This window comes from Haliotis cracherodii, unplaced genomic scaffold (assembly GCF_022045235.1).
Source record: "Haliotis cracherodii isolate W230 unplaced genomic scaffold, xgHalCrac1.p SCAF_4, whole genome shotgun sequence".
Lineage (NCBI taxonomy): Eukaryota > Metazoa > Mollusca > Gastropoda > Lepetellida > Haliotidae > Haliotis > Haliotis cracherodii.
The window spans coordinates 48,256,467-48,270,154 of NW_027266297.1; the positions used below are offsets into that span (position 1 = coordinate 48,256,467).

General features: G+C 38.1%; 1 pseudogene; it reads left to right on the forward strand.

Annotated features, from left to right (window-relative positions):
• The first annotated feature begins 297 nt into the window (after window positions 1-297).
• Window positions 298-8,545, forward strand: LOC139479454 (uncharacterized; annotated as a pseudogene).
• Window positions 8,546-13,688: the final 5,143 nt, after the last annotated feature.

The window sequence follows — 13,688 nt, forward strand, 5'->3', positions numbered from 1 at the left end:
CTTATCTGTTTACATTCTGTCTCCCACTGCTTCCAGAATCACTCAAAGCTGGTTACTGCAGTTTAAGGGTGGATACTTTTATCCCAAATCCTTCGAGGTGTTACTCATGTCAAAAGTATGGACATGGCTCAAACTGATATCATGATGCAGCTGCATGTCATCGGTGTGCTGGATCATGCGAAGACAGTGCCCTCTGTAACAAACCACCTCAATGTGTCAACTCTGCTGGCAACCATCCATCTTCTTCCAAGGAATGTCCTACTTGGAAACTTCAATCTAAAATTTCAAGGGTAAAACATGAGCAGAACATCTCTTTTCTTCGAAGCAAAGAAAGTTGTTCTTGCTCAGCAACAACCTGGACCATCTTTTGCTTCTGCTGTCTCTGCTTCTCTGCAGGTCCCAAAGACCAAACCTGTTACTTATCATTCCACAGGTTGTCAGACAGATTACACCTGGACAAAAACCTCTGGCCCTACTTTACTATCTGCAGCAGCCCAGGTGAGACACCCACAAGAGAACTCCAGCTCTCAAACATTACAGGTACTGACCAAATCCATGGCATCTTGTAATGAAGATGTAGCTTCATCTCAGGATCAGTCATCAACAAAAGTATCTGACAAATCAAAATCAGAAATACCCGTCAAACAACTTGCACAGAACAAATCTAGACCTAAAACAGAATCTTCAAAAAAAATATCAGAGTGGAAGAGCCTCAAAAGGGGAAAAAAACAAGATACAACTTTTTAATAAGTTCGGATCTCTTGAGGACATGGATGTGTCCGACATGAGCCAACACAGGGCACATAGCTTGTCGCCCTCAAGGAAGGTGAGGGGTAGGTCCCCAGTCAATCCGCCTAAAAGATAGTTTCTTCAACAAATATTATACAGTGGAATTGTAGAGGAATTAAGACTAATTTTAATGAATTACATCTATTGGTCCAAGATCTTCATCCATCAGCATTCTGCTTACAAGAGACATATTTAAAGCAGACAGACAATTTTAACTTACGTCAGTTTAGTGCATATCATTCAATCATTGTGCGACAGAATGTTATCCACAGTCCTGTTGTACTTCATACTAATCTGCAATCTGTTGCAGTGCGACTTACTTTACACGTTGCATTTACATTGTGTTCTTTGTATATTCCGCCATCGTCAGCTCTCCTGCAGTCTGATCTTCAAAATCTTTACGATCAACTCCCTAAGTCATGTATTATCATGGGTGATTTGAATGGCAACAATCCACTCTGGGGTGGTACAACTATAAATACTAAAGGTAAAGTACTTGAAGATTTTATATCTAATAATGATCTGTGTATCTTTAATGATGACACCCACACTTATCTGCATCCAGGAACTGGCACTTAATCTTCTTTGGATATGTCACTTACTGAATCTAACTTACTCAACGATTTGGATTGGTCAGTCCACAATGATCTTTGTGGAAGTGACCATTTCCCAACTATACTATCAACTGTTAATCCGACTGATGTTCCTCCTTCTAAAAGATGGAATTTTACAAAGGCAAACGGGTCTTTGTTTCACACATTATGCACTGAGAGACTACAACCCGAATTATTTCTAAATGATAATGATCCTATTCAGGTTATTGCTGATGAATTGAATATAATTGCTGATGAATGTATCCCAAAGTCCTCTACGGTTCCACATATCCGTAAACCATGGTTTACCATGCACTGCAAAACAAGCTGGAAAGCAGGAAAGGCTGGAAAAAGGGCAGAAAAATATTTTCGTCGCCATCCAACAGTCCATAACTTGAATCAATTTAAAATTTCAAATGCCAAGGCTCGTCATTATCAGCTCCTTAAACATTTACCTGAATCTTGTTTAGAAACAATGTTAAATATCTTTGACAATATTTGGACTTCTGGAAATTTTCCATCATCATGGCGAAATGCTACTGTCATTCCTATACCTAAGCCTGGTCGTGATCATACCCATCCCTCGAATTATAGACCAATATCCCTCACTAGCTGTGTTTGTAAGACTATTGAACGTATGATAAATAACCGTTTAGTTTGGTACTTGGAAACCAACAATCTCGTTACTAACATTCAATGTGGTTTCCGCAAAATTGTAGTACCGTCGATCATTTAGTACGTTTAGAATCTTTTATTAAAAATTCCATAATAAATAAACAACATGCTGTATCAATATTTTTCGATCTCGAAAAAGCATATGATACCACATGGAAGAATGGTATTTTAAAAGATTTACATGATTTTGGTTTAAGGGCTCTATTTATATCTCAGTTTTTAAAAAATAGACAATTTTAAGTTCGTGTGGGTTCATCCCTGTCTGACCATTACAATCAGGATCAGGGTGTCCCACAAGACAGTATCTCTTGTCTGTAATATTGTTCTGCATAAAGATAAACAGTTTGTCGAAGGTTTTAAACGATTCACTTGATGGATCATTATTTGTGGATGATTTTAATGTTTCTTGTCGTGGTAAAAACATGCATACCATTGAAAGACAACTACAATTGTGTTTAAACAAAATCAATAAATGGTGTCTGGAAAATGGCTTTAAATTTTCACGAGCCAAGACCAAATGTATTCATTTTTGTAGAAAGAATAAGCCGCATAAGGACCCTGAATTAGTTTTGGATGGTGCTCCTATCAATGTTGTCAAAGAGGCCAAGTTTCTTGGTATTATTTTTGACCATCACTTGACCTTTCTGCCATACATAAATTATTTAAAAACTAAATGCCTGAAGGTTCTTGATATGATTAAAGTAATTTCAAACGCAAAATGGGGAGGGGACCAGAAAACCCTTCTCCAACTGTACAGAGCCATCATCCGCTCTAAACTTGATTACGGCTCCATCGTCTATGGTGGAGCCTGTAAAAGCAATTTGAAAAAACTGGATTCTGTTCATCATCAGGGCCTGAGGCTTTGCTTTGGAGCCCTTAGGACTTCTCCAATTCATAGTTTGTACGTGGAGGCTGATGAGCCTTCCCTTAAACAATGTCGCATTAAATTATCTTTACAATATGTTTCTAAACTACATTCTTTGAAATCCAATCCAGCCTATGACTCTGTTTTTAACCCTCTTTATGAAGACCTCTATACTAAAAAATCATCACTCACTCCACCCCTTGGACTACGAATACAATCGTCCATTTCGGCTGCTAAACTAAATCTCGAAAATATAGCCCCAACCCAACTTTTGAATTCCCCTCCATGGCAGTTAGTGAAACCAGAGGTGGATCTAATCTTAACTAAATTTTAAAAATCTGAAACCAATCAACTAATTTTTCAACAAGAGTATAATCAGTTAAGAAATAAATATGATACTTATAAATCTATATTTACCGACGGATCAAAGGATGGTGACGCAGTTGCCAGCGCCACCATCATCGGATCCAGGACAATATCATGTAGAATACCAGACAACTGTTCTATTTTTACAGCCGAGTCAAACGCCATATTAACCGCACTAAAATACATTCGTACACAATCAAAGCATAAACAATTTATTATATTTTCCAACTCTCTTTCCTGTCTTCAGGCAATTACAAATCAATCTAAAAAACATCCACTTTTAATCGAAATACTTGAATTATATAATGAACTTGCCACTGGCCTATATGACATTGTTTTTTCCTGGTTACCAAGCCATGTTGTCATCAAAGGTAACACAATGGCCAATGCTGCTGCTAAAGCAGCACTCAACAAATCTGTGACACCACTTCTTGTTCCATACACTGATTACAGACCTGTGATTGGATCATATATACGAGATCTGATGCAAAAGAAGTGGGACACCCAAGTAGGTATCAATAAATTACATAACATTAAACCAAATATCGGTTACATCTACTTGGGTTGTCAGTCCAGATTTGAAGAGGTCATTTTATGACAATGTCGTATTGGCCATTCGTGTTACACCAATGAATATCTATTGAAAGGTGAGGATCCTCCGTTTTGCATCCCTTGTGATGAGAGAATCACGGTCAAGTATGTCCTGCTTGACTGTGTTGATTTTTCCATCATAAGGGATAACTATTTCAGTGCAACATCAATAATGGATCTTTTGATAATGTGTCGTCTCATTTAATAATTAGCTTTTTAAAAGAAATTGAACAGGTAGATAAATTTTGAATATGTGTACATAGTTACCTTTTTACTGTATAGTAGTGTTTCATTTGTAACTGAGATTGTTAGTGGCTGTATCTTCAAAGGGGGTTGAAGTACTGTAAAATTATTGTCCCCCCGAGAAGGTATGTAAGTCCACATCATTCGAAGTCAGTTTATTCCTACTACCCTTTTAGTCGTAGTATACTTGTTTGTTTTAATTTGGCTAAACTTGATGATAATCGCCAGCAGCTAAGGGATGGTGTAAATCCTGATGGGGAACCGTGCAGGTAGCAGAAGTATTGTAAGTCCCCACGGTTCCTAGTATGGTGGCCTACTTTTATTTGCTGGCGATCCCTAGCCCCGTTTTTATACTGTAGTGTTATTTATGGTAGTATCTTTTTTATGGTTCCATACTAGTCTTAATATGTACATCTGTGATAATCTAGTTATTTTACTGTCGTTTGACGACAGGTTTTATGATAAAAATGTATGTATTATTACTGTCTAACTTGATTTAGTCACCATATGGCTGAAATATTGACGATGTGACTATAAATAGTCACTCACTCACTCATGGGCGATTTAAAGGGGCACTGATCTAACGCCATTCCCCGGACTGGTTGTTGCCTTTGTTATTGTTTTTTCCCCCATGAGTACCCGGATGATACGCAACGCAACTGAGCGTGACCAGAGACTGGGCTACCGTCTGCAAGGACAGCTAAATAAACTTGGAGGCTGGAGGCAATATTTGTTTTACGCATTTTTGCATAAACACTGACTGGTTAACTGTGATCTATAAAGATTCGACAAAGGGCGCATGTTAAATAATTTCTTCAGCCTAAACAAACAGACAAAAAGAACAGCGGAGCTCATCGGAAGTCGTCATTTGGAAATACCCCAAATGGTTATAGTTTAATACTAAAAAAAGTATCCATGCAGTGAAAGCATTTTCGGATTTCGGATTGTGTTATACGATTACTACTCCCTTGTTGTCATACACGTTTTCTCGTATAACCCTACACTTGTGTATTTGTCGTCATTCACTTGATGTTCAGTTAATGAATTTATTACAGGTACAATTAGTGGTAGCACCACTTAGATTACCTGACAAAGGTTCTCATTTGGCATTTATTGTGTCTGGGGTAATTATTCAATCTAAATCCAGGTTTGAAGTGAGGTTATGTAATATGCACGTGGCAGCCCAGCAAGAGATGAATGATCAGTTGATTTACTTTTTTTTGTAAATCAACGGATCGTTCCTAGTCATCGAAGGATTAACAGAAAATACGTTGATTGATTAATCACTGTTATCTTGCACAGTGGATATGTCAAAAGTGAGTGTTTACATGTCTAGGTTTACTAAAACAAAGGGAATACACTCATATCATGGCGTGAAGTGCCGATGTAAAAACAACATACAATTTTTTCAAAGGGTTAACTGATAATACGTTGATTGGTTGCTCATTGTTATCAAACTCAATGGATTTTTTAGGAACCGTCGACGTAATGAAAGTAGTTGTCACGTGGCCTTTCTCAGCCGACCCTTGAGACTTGACACCCGAAACGATATATATCTTTTAGAATATTTGATAGTTACAGAGACACGTGACATCGAATAAGTTATTTTGTATAGCTGCAGACGAGTGGGATATTATTCCTTTGTGAGGATATTCACGGATACATTCCTCGAATAAGGAAGCTGCCTATTTATACACATAAATTTGGTAAGTTGTACTTCTGGTATTTACATTTTGTTTTCCTTCATTTGAACCGATTCGTTCTTGTTTTTCTACGTCTTGGTTGGGAAATTCTTCAATGCGCGATAGACGTTGTTTTCACAGGTCATTTCCTTTGTAAGCGTGTATAGATTACCGTCAATTTGTAAAATGTGATTCTCTCAGGCAATTTTTAAAATGTGTAAATATTTCAGTCATTTTGACTAAAAAATCTGTCCAGATTGATTAAGACGATCAAAAGGGCCTACAAACATCACAACAGATTATTATGTAGGATTAGAAGCCAAACAACATAGAAATGTACTTTTCAACGTAACATTTTCAGTCTCTTGGTGATGACATTAAACATCAAAATGTTTGGAATTCGTTATCATAATAATACAGATGGAAATGTTTTTCAGTCACTTTGTAAAATAACTGAATATTTAGACGTTTAATAAATATGTTACACATTTTGACAGTAAAAAAATATACACACTATAAAAAAAGCAATGCTCAGGTGAAATATTTACTTTGTGTTGCAAGTCAAAATAGTGTAAACGAAAATCGCAAAATTACCAAGCAAGTGACTTATCAAAACTTCGTCACCATTACCGATGCTACCCACAAAGATGCCTACATTTCCTTATTATCTCGAAAACTGTATTTCATTTTGTTGATCAATGTGACCATACGCCCTTATTACTACCCATAAAAGTGACTAATGCGCTTACGAATGGCGCAACAGATGTCGCGAGCTAGTCTAGATTTCTGCTCTACATCCGGGTACTCACTGGGAAAAAACAATAACAAAGGCAACAACCAGTCCCGGGGAATTGCGTTAGATCAGTGCCCCTTTAAATGGACACAATCCACTTTGGGGTAGTGTTCAGACTAATAACAAGGGGAAACTTTTGGAAGATTTCATTTCCAGCAACGATTAGTGTATCCATAATGATGGTTCAAATACGTATCTGCATCCCGGTACAGGTACCTACTCTGCTCTCGATTTGTCAGTAACAGATTCTGAATTATTAAACGAATTTGAATGGTCCTTACATGAAGACCTCTGTGGAAGTGATCATTTCCCAACCATTTTAAAACCCGTCTTACCTTCCGATGTTCCTCCTTCAACAAGATGGAACTTTACTAAGGCGACATTTTTTTTTATTTCTTGGTTTACGGATGCGCCGCTCTTTCAAAGTTCTAATGTTAAAAAAAATGAAAATTACGCTTTTTTTATTACCGCTGATCTTTTCGACAAAAAGTTCAAACAAAAAAAGATTTCTTTTCCTCCTCGAGCGTAAAGCAAAGGGAAGTCACTCTGATATTTCTTGCTGGGATCCTTCTCTAATACCATCAAAGCTTGTCAACGCAAAGCGCAGTGGTGACCAGTTTAACTATTTCAACACTGTTGGCCGTTCAAAGCCACAAGACACACCGCACGGTAGACCGTCCAAGCCACGTCAAAATAGTTTATAATTATATTAACCTACTTGTCATATCATTCATTTATTAAATCTATCACATTTCACAATGTCTGAAATACGTATTCCATTTGATTTTCCGAAAAGTCAAGTTCAATGAGAGTTATCCGTCTTGAGTTGGAACTCTTCAATTGGTTGGATGAACTTCCGCCGAGTACTGTCAACTTCCGTCGAAAATAGCGCGCTGCTTCGAAGCTGTCAAAATCCGGAAGCAATACTGCTGTATTTGTAGCAATACAATTTTAGGGGAAAGAGAGTCGGTGAAAGAATAGTATCTCAACACGTCATTCCAGTAAGCAAGTCCCTACGACAAGCGTGGATAAGGTGACTTCGGTTAGTGAGAAAAGACCTCACAGTGACCAAGCACACGGAAATATGCTCCTGGGTGGTAACGGTCCAGGAGGCATAGGGCATGATGTTCCATCGATTTTTCCGAAGAAAAATTACAGTACTTGCACAGTGAGTTATGTTGATTCTTATAAGATTTATGCTATTGTTGGTGTATTTAATGTGTTTTATCGTTTGTGAATGTTATGTGATTGTGAAAAAGTGAAAAAGTGCTATGATTTAAACTTGAAATGAAAAAAACAAACAAAAACGTTTCAAGTTGTGTTGATCTTAAAATTCTATGTATCCTCTCTTTCATCTTATTTGTTTGAATAAATAGGGAACATAAGTTTTTTCCTTTTTGAATTTGTTGATTAATAATCATTATTATGAGAAGTTATGCTTAACAAGACAAAATATAAAATCATGGTGTAGTCTCTCTTACTTACAGAACAATAAAATATAAAGAGCATAAAAAATATAGAGAGAGCATAAAATATAATAGAGTATTGACCAATGAACTTGATAATACACTTCTTATATTAGCTTTTGTATTAACAGATTTATGTTAATTTATTTTTTATTAATTTTAATTCCTTTAACCTCAAAAAAACTCAAAAAAACTATTTATTTAATGTGATGAAAAGCTATTTATTATTTTGACAGATCCTATGACGTTGCATCAATTATGCTGCATGACTACTGTGAGGCTGTGTGTGAAGACGATATCAGTTGCATAAGATATGGATCATCGTAAACAGAAATGGTGGAAGTTGGAAGTATGTCTACTCTAACTGACGATGTAATGTTCCAGTGTTTGAATCCTGTGAAAACATCCTGTGCAATGACTCAGACTGAGACTGAAAATAAAAATGTCTTTCGCAATCAAGCCACTCAAGTCAAACTTCCTGATTTAACATTTTTTGATGTGAAGAATGATTCAGAATTGGTAACCTATTATACAGGTCTTGTGGATGCAGAAAAGTTTTCATGTTTATTTGACGAGTTTTCTGAGGTTCATGACAGGGACTATCCAACATCCAATATCGGACGCCCAAAATCTTTGTCTTTGATCGACGAGTTCTTTCTAGTGTTGATGCGTCTTAGACTTGGACTCCTAGTTGTTGATTTATCAAAGCGATTTCTTATTTCCAGAAGCTGCTGGATTGATATTTTGTACAATTTATCCTTCCTAGTTGTCTGGCCATCAATGGATACCATTAATACAACTATGCATAAGAAATCTTTGTCACAGCTCATAACCTAGCTCTATGCATCCATAAAGTTCCATATTTTTAATATAGATCGCGATTTCATGCTAAAACGTTCAGAATAACATGACTTAACCCAAACCTTTCGCCATAGTCTGAAAATTATCGTTGTTGTAATTTCATTAGCTGCCTTAGGTCACATGCTTAAATTTGACCAATCACGAACCTTGTAGCAGATTTTGTCGGTGAAACAATATAAGTTTTTCTAATGTATACTGACCTGGCAGGACGTATTGAAAACCGAGGTATTTCCTCATGTTAGTGAGCGGACAGCCACTATCATCGGGAAATGGGTGATGACAGATATTATTTGTAATTCTTTTTAAAATAATTTTCCAACAACGTAAACAAATGAAAATTAAAGCTGCAAGCAGCAATGGCGGGCTCCAAGTAACACTGTGCCCAAACGTCCATGTTCGAATCCTCAAAGGGTTTCCTTGAACCAACTCCGTCAAATGTAGGCACCACTTGCAGGGTATCGTCGCAAGGAAATTGGCGTGTGCCAGAGTGTCCAGGTCTGTTCTAAAACCATTCCCGACCTCGAACATGTTCGAATCCATAAAGGGTTTGCTTGTACCAACTCTGCCAAAAGATGTCACCGGAAATCTCCGCTACAAAATTGGCGTGTTCCAGGGGTGTCCAAAGTATTGATCAAATATTACCACCAAGCGGTGTTACTTTTAGCATACAACCAATAACAATAAATGAGATGCATATGGCACACTAACTTCATGTAAACTTGCAATAGTTTCTGTGGAGAACCTTACAAGATATGACCTTCAAAGCAAAATTTCGTTGAAAAATATGATCAAAATCAAAATTCAATACGAACGTAACTAAAAAAGATATCCAAAATCGGCTATTACCGTTTGATGGATTATGTATGGAGACAATTATCAGAAAGTTTGAAAGCATTTCATGCAGTGGACTCAAAGTTGTTTGCATTTGAAGACAGGTACCTTAAAAACACTGTGAAAACCTTGAATCCAATATGGTTGCCTAACCACATGTCCAATGACCAAAGTCAAAGAACATAACATGTCAAGCAGCTGAAGCATCAGATACATGCAAGGTTTCAAAGTAAACGGACAAACGGTTGTGGAGCAACAGGGCAAAATATATCGTCAAAAAATACTTGTTTTTCAGTTATCTGCCCTTGGCCTTTGGGCCTATGGGCTTGGCTTTTTGGCGGGCACTAGTACCCAACGGTCTACAAACACGCACAAAATTTGAACAAAATCGAGCTAGTGGTTATTTTGCTAGGGCAGGTACAAAAATCAGCGGAATAATAAATTATAATAATTAAAGCTGCAAGCAGCAATGGCGGGCTCCAAGTAACACTGTGCCCAAACGTCCCTGTTCGAATCCTCAAACGGTTTCCTTGAACCAAATCCGTCAAATGTAGGCACCACTTGCAGGGTATTGTTGCAAGGAAAATGGCGTGTGCCAGAGTGTCCAGGTCTGTTCTAAAACTATTTCCGACCTCGAACATGTTCGAATCCATAAAAGGTTGGCTTGTTCCAACTCTGTCAAAAGATAGTCACCGGAAATCGCCGCTACGAAATTGGCGTGTTCCAGGGGTGTCCCAAATATAAATCAAATATTACCACCAAGCGGTGTTACTTTTAGCATACAACCAACAACAATAAATGAGATGCATTTTGCACACTAACTTCATGTAAACTTGCAATAGTTTCTGTGAAGAACCTTACAAAATTTCGTTGAAAAAAATGATCAAAATCAAAATTCAATACGTCCGTAACTAAAAAAGAATTCCAAAATCGGCTATTAAAGTTTGATGTGTTATGTATGGAGACAATTATCAAAAAGTTTGAAAGCATTTCATGCTGTGGACTCGGAGTTGTTTGCGTTTAAAGACAGGTAGCCAATAAACACTGCGGAAACCTTGAATCCAAAATGGCTGCCAAACCATGTGACCAATGACCAAAGTCAAAGAACAAAAAATGAGGTACATATAGCACACTTACTTCATGTAAAACAATCAATAATTTCTGTGGAGAACCTTACAAGATGTGATATTTATAGTAAAATTTCAATGAAAAAAAATGATCAAAATCAAAATTCAATACGGCCGTAACTAAAAAAGAATTCCAAAATCGGCTACTAAAGTTTGATGTGTTATGTATGGAGACAATTATCAAAAAGTTTGAAAGCATTTCATGCAGTGGACTCGGAGTTGTTTGCGTTTAAAGACAGGTACCCAAAAAACACTGCGGAAACCTTGAATCCATAATGGCTGCCAAACCACGAGACCAATGACCAAAGTCAAAGAACAAAAAATGTCAAGCAGCTCAAGCATCAGATACATGCAAGGTTTCAAAGTAATCGGATAAGCGGTTGCTGAGCAATAGGGCGAAATACATCTTCAAAATATTCTGTTCTTTTAGTTATCTGCCCTTGGCTTTTGGGCCTACGGCCTTGGATTTTTGGCAGGCACTAGTACCCAAAGGTCCACATACACACACAAAATGTGAACAAAATCGAGCCAGTGGTTATTTTTCTAGCTCTGGTACAAAAATCAGCGGAATAATAATAATATTAAATCAAACGCTAACACTGGGACTCTTCAGCCTTTCGGCTTGGTGACTCTTTAACAGGCCGTAACTTCTTTGTCATTTGGGCTCCAGTCAAATGGATTAGCGTTCTGCGTTCGTCCGGGCCCCGGGTTCCTGTCGCATTGCTGAGATAAAGTGCTAAATCTGTTTCCCACCTCGTTCATATATTCGAATCCTCAAAGGGTTTACCTGTACCAACGCCGTCAAATGTAAAGAACCTCTTGTGAGACATCACCACTACTAAATTGACCTGGGTGTCCCAGGATGTTTTAACCAATTTCCAACTTCGACCATGTTCGAATCCTGAAATGGTTTGTTAGTACAAACGCCATCAAATGTAATGAACCGCTTGTGAGACATCGCCACATGTGTCCCAGTGTGTTCTTAACCCATGTTTGACTTCGACCATGTTCGAATCCGCTTATGGTTTGTTTGTACCAACGCCATCAAATGTAATGAACCGCTTGTGAGACATCATCACACGTGTCCCAGTGTGTTCTTAACCCATGTTTGACTTCGACCATGTTCGAATCCCCAAATGGTTTGCTTGTACCAACGCCATCAAATGTAAAGAACCTCTTGTGAGACATCACCACTACTAAACTGACCTGGGTGTCCCAGGATGTTTTAACCAATTTCCAACTTCGACCATGTTCGAATCCTCAAATGGTTTGTTTGTACAACCGCCATCAAATGTAAGGAACCACTTCCAAGACATCGCCACATGTGTCCCAGTGTGTTCTTAACCCACGTTTGACTTCGACCATGTTCGAATCCGCATATGGTTTGCTTGTACCAACGCCATCAAATGTAGTAAACCGCTTGTGAGACATCACCACACGTGTCCAGGGTGTTCTTAACCCATGTTTGACTTCGACCATGTTCGAATCCGCATATGGTTTGCTTGTACCAACTCCATCAAATGTAATGAACCGCATGTGAGACATCACCACACGTGTCCCAGTGTGTTCTTAACTCATGTTTGACTTCGACCATGTTCGAATCCGCATATGGTTTGCTTGTACCAACGCCATCAAATGTAATGAACCGCTTGTGAGACATCACCACACGTGTCCTAGTGTGTTCTTTACTCATGTTTGAGTTCGACCATGTTCGAATCCGCATATAGTGTGCTTGTACCAACTCCGTCAAAAGATAGTCACCGTTTGCAGGACATTACCAAATTGGCGTGTGCCACAGTTTCCCAGAGTGTACTAAACCAATATCCGACCTCGACCATATTCTAATCCGCAAATGGTTTGCTTTAAACAACGCCGTCAAAAATAAGGTACCCTAGCAATTGGCAATTGAGAAATGAAGAATCAAGCCAGCGAGTCTGACCACCCAATCGGATTTGTCGCCTCCTGTGACAAGCATAGTTGCCTCTTGAGACGGTTGAAAAAGGCCAATTCTGATCCTGGTCGTCAAGGGTAGTACACACAATACTGAACAAGGCTGTGGAGAACGCTTGGATATCTGCATAGCCAGTGAATGGGGGTGTATGGTAGATTTATGAGGCGCTTCCTTCAGTATTTGTACTCAAGTCTGATTTTTTTACTTAAATCAAATAATACCACACCAAGCAGTGGTGCTTTCAGTATGTAACCCAGCACAAAATGAGCTACATATAGTCTCAAAACTTCATGCAATCTTTCAATAGTTTCTGTTAAGAACCTTACAAGCTATGATCTTAAAGGTAAAATTTCGGTGAAAAAAATGATAAAAATCAAAATCCACTATGGCCGCAACTACAAAAGATATCGAAAAACGGCTATGCTGATTTGTTGTGTTCTGTATGGAGACAATTCTCAGAAAGTTTGAAAGCTTTTCATGCAGTGGATTCAGAGGAGATAGTATTTGAAGACAGGTACCCAAAACACCCTTTGAAAACCTTGAATCCAATATGGTTGCCTAACCACGTGTCCAATGACCAAAGTCAAAGAACATAACATGTCAAGCAGCTCAAGCATCAGATACATGCAAGGTTTCAAAGTAAACGGACAAACGGTTGTGGAGCAACAGGGCAAAATATATCGTCAAAAAATACTTGTTTTTCAGTTATCTGCCCTTGGCCTTTGTGCCTATGGGCTTGGCTTTTTGGCGGGCACTAGTACCCAACGGTCTACAAACACGCACAAAATTTGAACAAAATCGAGCTAGTGGTTATTTTGCTAGGGCAGGTACAAAAATCAGCGGATTATAAATAAT